This window comes from Haemaphysalis longicornis, unplaced genomic scaffold (genome assembly GCF_048455015.1).
Source record: "Haemaphysalis longicornis isolate Haplotype H1 unplaced genomic scaffold, Haemaphysalis longicornis Haplotype H1 scaffold_1, whole genome shotgun sequence".
Lineage (NCBI taxonomy): Eukaryota > Metazoa > Arthropoda > Arachnida > Ixodida > Ixodidae > Haemaphysalis > Haemaphysalis longicornis.
The window spans coordinates 430,685,193-430,692,856 of record NW_027526203.1 but is presented as its reverse complement, the minus strand read 5'-3'; the positions used below and the strand labels follow the sequence as shown (position 1 = coordinate 430,692,856).

Genomic DNA, 7,664 nt, shown 5'->3' with positions numbered 1-7,664 from the left:
TTCGGCCGTTGTTGAGGGGCTACGATGCGATGTTAATCGCGTAAAGCCACCTGAGGGATCGTCTCATGTAATAAAACAAGTCTGTATGATGTGACTAGATGGGTTTATTATTGTGCGAGCAATAGATCGCCCATGTCGGCAAAAATTTGTGCATTCTATCCGTGGACACTGAGCGGCAGAAGAAGGGAGAATGGTAGGGCGCGTGCGGGGAGAAATGGCGTCAGGCCGAACGGGGAGCGGTGGCGCTGCTTTCGCGGAGCTGCCGGCCAAGTTGTTCGAAAGAGATGGCAGCGGCGGCTCTTTGCCACCTGACGGGCCGGCCATACGGCGTCCCAACGTAAAGTAGAGTGTGAATTGAGTCCAGGCCGAGTAGGCGTAAAAGTGGGTTGAATGGAAGTGGCGGCAACAGAAGGCCGATACTGGTCAAAAACGAAAGGGGCGACAGGCAACCAATGCCACCGCTAAAGCGAGCAAACGTGACCACTGGAACGGTTGGAGCTCTAAGCATGACTGGTGCGGTGTACAATGAAGGGACGAGAAACGTAACAGACTTCTGAAGCCGCGGGAGCAAGGCGTGCGCTAGGAACTATTTTTTGTACATGTGTATTATGGGCATGACTGCGCTCTCGTGCTTTCTTTCGTTCAGGTTTAGGTGTCAACTGCATATTTATTGCTGTAAATAAAGCCATTGTTCCGAAAATAGAAAACGAACTGGCCGTGCACAGTGGGATTTATATCTGATTTCCTGCAACACATAACGACCATTTTTATTGTAATAAGTTTTGTATGCGGCAGAAGTGCGGCACCTCAAGCGCTGAGACGGAAAGACGCGTGTTTTCTCGCTGAGTACACATAGAAATGCTTGAGCATTTAAAAATAGCTGCCATAAGTCCAGGACGTAACATTTTGCATGTGAGATGTGTGCGTTTTTGGGTTGCCGCGACTTTACGGTTATATGTTTTGTTTTGTAATATTCAATCGACGTCTAGAGCATGTACCGTCCGAATTCTTCTCCTGTGTTCTCGTCCTTTTTGCGCTAGAAATTATGCACAAGGTTTCCTCGTTCGTATTCGCTCTCCAAAACCCGTTTTCTGCTACTCGCAGGTACTGTTGAGAACGTGTACTCCTTCTTTTGTATTTCGACCTGGACAACCGCGCAAAGAAGGCGCAACTAATCTATCTCTTTTTATCCCCCGAGCCTTTGTGTGGCGACATAACTTCGTCGTTGAATGGTTTCTATCAGAATCGTGCGCCGCAAGAACTGCGCCAGCGACGCAGTTCAGGTACGCGCGCGGCTGTCAGATGGAGAGCGGGGACTTGGGAAGTTTCACCGTTTTTATTACCAAAGGTTCTCATTGGGTGGTGCGATTGCCAGCACAGGCTAGAATCACCTAATAAATGAAACCGCGTCGTTGGGACTTATGCGTGCGGAAAAATATCATCCTTCTTTCACCACTGGCGACTTCGTGTAGGATATTTGCTTTATTATCAAACGACAACACTTTTTCGCTTGCCGGAGAGCATAGTGCGAGAGCACAGGAGTGCGACCACAAAAATATCACTACGCCACAGAGAACATTGCGAAAGTGGCACCGCAGGATAAGCGTTAAACTTAACTAGAAGTTAGTTAGGGGTTCAGTAGGGGCTCGTTAGTACTGCTGCCTGGACGCTAGAATATTGCTCAAATGCTAGGCCCAACTAGATGAAAAGAAGAAGGCAGGACACAGGCGCTACTTTATTCTTTTCTGCGAGTTGTGCCTGGCGCTTAACCAAAATCCCGAGATTAGCCAGGTCACCCAAGGTTCTAAAACTTCCATTTATGGGCATTAAATATTTCAGTTCTAGCTCTTTCATAGGTTTCACAAAGTGAACTAAGTGATTTCTCGTTTCGAATAACCCGCTCCACTCTAGGCCGCCACCTAGCAACGCTACTTCCATTTTTGTTTGACCAGCTTTACTTCATTACAAGTAACAGTTATTTTAAACTTTTACTTTCTTTAATTTCTTTAAATCGTATTGTTTTATATTTTTAAATTATGCAGGATAACCAGTACGAGAGTGCGGACTGAAGCTCCACTAATTCATCTCGCTTTGCTTTGCTGCAGATGGCCGATATCCTCTGTGGCCGATATGATGGCGTGTGGATCCTTTGCATCTCACGCGTGAAGCTCCTCTAATGTGAAGTAGCGGAATTTAGAATGGACGCTGCATTAGTTTCGCGCTCTTCATTGGTCTGGTGCCTCTGTCATACAGCGGAGCGTAATTTAGCTGAGGGCACTTGGTGCAGATCAGCCGGCAACCAGGCCTAGACTGTCCTCCGTCGTCGTTAAAAGACAGGTGACTTCTGATTTACGTGCTTGCTTTGCTTCCAGTCTGTCGTATTTAGCTTATGCCATGAAGGGCGTGCTTTGTGTTACTTTTCTTTACCAGGAAAACTGAGCCGCAACGCGTGATTGAGGCGTGCGCAGTGTGTGCAGTGCCGTCTTCCGTGTTTGCCTCGTGTGCGAATGAATGGGTTGGCTGTATTTCGTTTTGCGGGGCAGCTGGCCTTCAGAGCAGCGATTTGTGCGACGGATCGTCATGTAGCCATTGCCATCCTTAGTTATGCTTCGTTGTTAGTTAAATTTTATTTGCAGACATTACTTATGCAGTCGTTGGAAAGTGTCCACTGATGAATGACCTTGCGAGAGCTGGGGTAGTTGCTAAGAGCTAATTCTAGTTTGAGGTCAGAGGAGTGATAGAAAAAAAGAAAAGAAAGCCCGCGTTTTTTTGTTTTCACCTGTTCACGGACTCTCTGTGCTCAAACGAAAGGAAGCGTTGAACCGAAAGTCGACATTTAGTTTAGCACGGTACCTTCTTCCGCGTGGAACCGGCGCGGTTTCGGGAGCTTCCTTCCGTCCCACTGCGCCAGTTCTTGTCGACTTTCAAGCGGCTGGCGTTTCTTATTTTCCGTACGGTGTATCCAGTAATACGAAAATTCATGTCTTTGCTTTTCGCCAGGGGCAAAACAGAGACAATATTACGTCGGGGCAAGGTTACTTATGATTTACTTGAATGGCCGCAAAATTACGACGACAAAGCTAGCGGAACGAATCGGGCACAGCGGCGCCCATTATGCCCTATTTATTCGTTCCTCTAGCATTACTGTTTGCTTTACATTGAAAGATGCATTGCGTGAGCATAGGCGCTGGTATGACGCAAATAGCTGCACTCTTGCTCGCAAATGCGCTGATGAATTAAAAGCTCGTGTTTTGGTGACTGGATTTTGCAATTTCATATTACACTTTTATAGAGAACTCCACATTTAGTATTTTTTTCTCACTTGTTTGTGAAGTAAAAAGGTTTTCCATGCATCTCGGAGGTGGATCATTGAGGCGTAATACCAGAACAGAGTAATTTTGAAATGAATGAATTGCTGCATGTTAGCATTGAGCATGTATACCCTGAATAGGGGTGGGTGGAGGCAATGCAGGAATCATTTTTTTTTGTTTAGGTGCGTGGTTATAATGTATGCTAAAAGTATGCATAAACTCGACAGAAAAAGTTCTGCACCACTGTTGCTTTTCATTGTGGGAGTTTTTATGTGCATGGAGGTGAGCTTTATGAAAACATCTTACCCAGAGAACTTTAACTTTCATGCTTTAAACCGGAAACTATGTAGAGCATTATGTAAAGGCACAGTTTAAAAGCTTTAATGTTATGCATTGCTGCTTAATTGCAGCATGCTTCTAGTTATCTCCTCTTTAGTTGTAAACAAGGTCCATAATAAGAATGCTGATATTAGAGGGCTCAAGCAACCATTGGGATTGTGCTTAATGTTACCAGTCAAGATCAACTTGTTCTTATGGCTTGTTTAGGGCTGTCATTCCGTGCAATGGACATTCGTGTTGGCTCTTGTTGGGCCAGGTGATTATTAAAAAGTTGGCGTACATTTGATTCTTGAATATAGTCACTTTCAGATGAAGTTGTGCTGTTGAGCACGAGGACGCAGGTTCGATTTGAGTTCAGGTTCGAGGACGCGGGCCGCTTTTCTGGTGGAGGCTAAAAGTAAAAACGCCCGTGTGTATGAGATTTCGGCACACTTTGAAGATGCCCGGGTGGTCAAAATTAATCCGGAGCCCTCCACTACGGCACGCCTCATTGCCTGAGTTGCGTCGGCGCATTCAACCCTACAATCAATCAATCAATCAATCAATCATTTTCAGATGAAATGTTCAGTGTGCCACAGGAGCTTAAAACAAAGGAAACTGAATACTGCCCACTTAACTCTGCTACCCGCCATTTCCCAAATAAGCAAAGGTTGCTGCCAATGTTTTTTATTCTTCTTGATTGTTTACTGTGAAGGGCATTTCCGTAAGCCAGAAACTTGCTGCAGGAACGTGGGCTCAAGATTAATGCGCTGGTTTTACAATCTGCGAGGTTAGTGGTCGGATGCTGTTATTAAGCTTTTTTCCCCCTTCTTTGTCAGTGGGGCTTGTATGTTTATCTGTGGAATTGGGCCTGCCAGGGTCCTGTATAATGAATACCCTTGGTCAGGCACTCACTCAAAGTGAGCAAACTAACCGCGAACTAGTCTTCTAGACTAGTCGAACTAGTCTTCGCGAAACCTCGTGCCTGCTGACCACATTTACCTGTCACGTGATATGAGGTCATTCTGCCGCTGGCAACCTGCTAATGGGCCAAGGTGGCAACGCATTTGGCTCCTACTCTGGAGCCGCATAAACTCCAATGTATGCAATTTTCTTTTCAAACTAACTGATTTATGTTAAAGCACCTTAGCGCAAGATCTAACATTTTTACTGTATGGTGGCTGCCATTTTGTGTACACCGCTTGCAGTTTTTGCCATAAAGTAATTAAATGACCTTTTCATAATTATCGGTTGTTGTATGTGCAGGAATTTGTGTGCTGATTTGAAAGCAGGTGAGGCTTTCAGAATAGGATTTAAAAATAAAAGAGCAGCCATGAGCAAGTTTATGTAAATATGCTGTGCTTGTACATTAGCAGTATGCTACACAACCTCTCGAAATAAGTGCCCGTGTTTGCATTGCACTTGCAGTTTACCTGTTTGCATAACGTCAAAGGCAATGAAGGGATGATGACATACTAGTATTGCATTGCTCCATTGGAACTAATTTATTTTTTAGAAAACTTGTACTGCTTTGTAGGCAGCATAGGATCTGCAGCATAAGAACGCTAGAACGTACTTTGCTTTGGTTTAGGAAGTTAGTAAAAAAGAGGCTATATGCGACTCTAAATACATGCAAAAATTATTTCAAGGAATGTAGTTAGTGTAGCACACAAACTTGGCTTTCACCAGTAGTGTTTCTCATACTGTGATGTACTGGGATTTCATGTTGGCAGTTTAGGCATTCATGTTCTTTCTACTTGTCAAAAAAGTTTATGGTTGTGCAGGTGCAGCCTAGTTCATTTGATACAGAAAATTCCGCAGCAGGGGAGGTTCAATTTTTCACTCAGCTGCCATGTTCTAAGAAAGCTTTATGGCTGGATTGAGCCCACCAGAATGTGCTGTGCTCAATCCGGCTGCATTTTTACATCAAAGCTGTGTACGGATGCTTTTATAATTTCTTTCCATGACTGTCAATGTCATAGAGGAAAAAAAAGGCATTGGGTCTTTACTAAACTGCATGAAACTGTGTCTTTTGATGGAAAGGCTGAACATGTGCCGTGCCTCTCGTGTTGTTCTAAATAGTTTTGGAACTGTAAAACGGTGGAACTTTGCTGCGAAAGCAGAGCCAACACTGTCAGATTTTAGAATGCGCATGTCCCTCGTGCATTCATGACCAGCATACCCCTGTTTGGCATGTGACCTCAATGAAGAGAGTATGAGGACCTTGCAAGTCTGCTAGCATGATTATGGGTGGATGCAGACTCGTAACAGTCAACTTTGCGTGATGGCCCGAAGTGAGTTCACAGCAGGAATCATCAGTGATATCGTGACTTTAAAATGATTGCAGGCGTGACGTCATTGATGTCATGACCAGAAGTGATGTCAGCTCCAGTTGTGGCTTTGCATCGTCTTCTGGTGACATCATCCCCCGTAGCATCAGTGTAATGAAGCGAAGCAGCAACGCGTGCAGAACTAGTGGGTCTTGCGGTGAGCAAAGGTAGACTGGAACGAGCAGAGGCCTCCTCGCTCCAATCTCTCTTTCATTGCTTGATCCTACTTAATCAGGAACCGCACACCTTTGATGAACATTTGTGCGTCTGTCACTAGCACAATTTATTTTACTTCTGATTGCCATGGAAACCTTAACCATGGGTTCCCCTCGAGAGCTCAGAGGCTTTGTGCTTGAGATAAGGTTGAAAATATTATTAAAGCATGGTTAATGTTTTCTGGCTATTTGCGCACGCTATCAGCTGGGACACCTTAGAGAAGGCAGACAGTTTTATTAAACTTTGGCTGCAGTTTCACAATTCACGGAGAGCAACGCGGTAGGACTACTTGCATGCCTTTGAGTGTGTCGCTTGCATTTCCAAGAAAAGTTTGAAATAATTTGTAAATGTTGAAAATTGTTAGAAACAGCCTTTTGTAACCTTAATAACTGATACTTCATTTATGTAAATTAGAAATGTGTCCTCAAATATGCAGAATTTATATGGTAAGCTAGTGTGTGTGTAAAGTGCTGCTTATATACAAGTTTTACCAATGTGACAAATACCGAATATTGGTGAAACATGGGAAATAATTTAGAATACTACTTTTCGATGCTTTAGGTTGTTTGGTTGGGAAAGTGGTGCTTCTAAACCTATTATATTGTGCATGATATGCGAGACTGTAATGTTAGTATTCCAAACTTTATTTTCTCTTTTTTTTTGTATTTAGGGCTTAACTTGTATTGTACTTCACAGTCTAGCATTCACGGCATTTCAGCCTCTTTTCAAAACAACCTTATTTATTAGAATCCTTTCTGTTGCTTGTGAGAACTAAACTGTTTGCTATGGAATGCATTTCTTGTTCATCCTCACAGCGCACAAACGAGACAAAGGGGAGGATAACACTGGACAAGTCGAGTTATTTTCTTCTTTGTCCCATTACTTGTGCGCTGTGAAGATGAATCTGTACCAACTATAGCCCGGTTTTCTACACTACTTCAGTATTTCTTATGGCTCTAGGAAGCTGCGGTCAATCTAAGGCTTCCACTTTGAAAAAGTGTTATCTGAATTTTGAAACAGCGAACAGCAACGTAGGCTTCTGTTTTTCCTCGTGTATGGAGCGTTGTGTTGAAAATTTGGATGATTTGCTTGTTTGTATGCTTATTTTCTGGTTATATTTTTTTGACACTTTTCAGTGGATGTACTGATGGCGGCACAGCCAAGGATTTTGGGAGAAAGTGGCTAAAATGTAAGACATTTCTTACAAAATGCAAGGCATCTTTAGATGCGAATACTTTTATTCATGCCTTTTTTATGTACTGTACAGGGCTGAAGTTATGAATTATTGGAGCCTGGAAATTTTTTTATGTTTAAAGAAACAGGTATGCAGAAATGAAATGCTGTCATTTACTGCTAATCGGCTGTGAACATCAAGCAATCAAGCCACCAGGGTCTTCCTTGTACAGGGTGCCATGAGTAAACTTAAACCTAGCTTTTGGACAGAAAAGTTTTGCTACATAGCCAATAGGAAATAATGTTCAACTCAAAG

General features: G+C 43.4%; 1 protein-coding gene across 1 annotated transcript in view; it reads left to right on the top strand.

Annotated features, from left to right (window-relative positions):
• The first annotated feature begins 2,087 nt into the window (after positions 1 to 2,087).
• LOC144155722 (mitochondrial proton/calcium exchanger protein-like) overlaps positions 2,088 to 7,664 on the top strand; it is a 49,460-nt gene continuing 43,883 nt past the window's right edge. The window contains exons 1-2 of the mRNA XM_077687335.1: positions 2,088 to 2,337; positions 7,312 to 7,364. The gene's annotated coding sequence lies outside the window, so the exon portion shown is untranslated. The remainder of the gene's footprint in view (positions 2,338 to 7,311; positions 7,365 to 7,664) is intronic.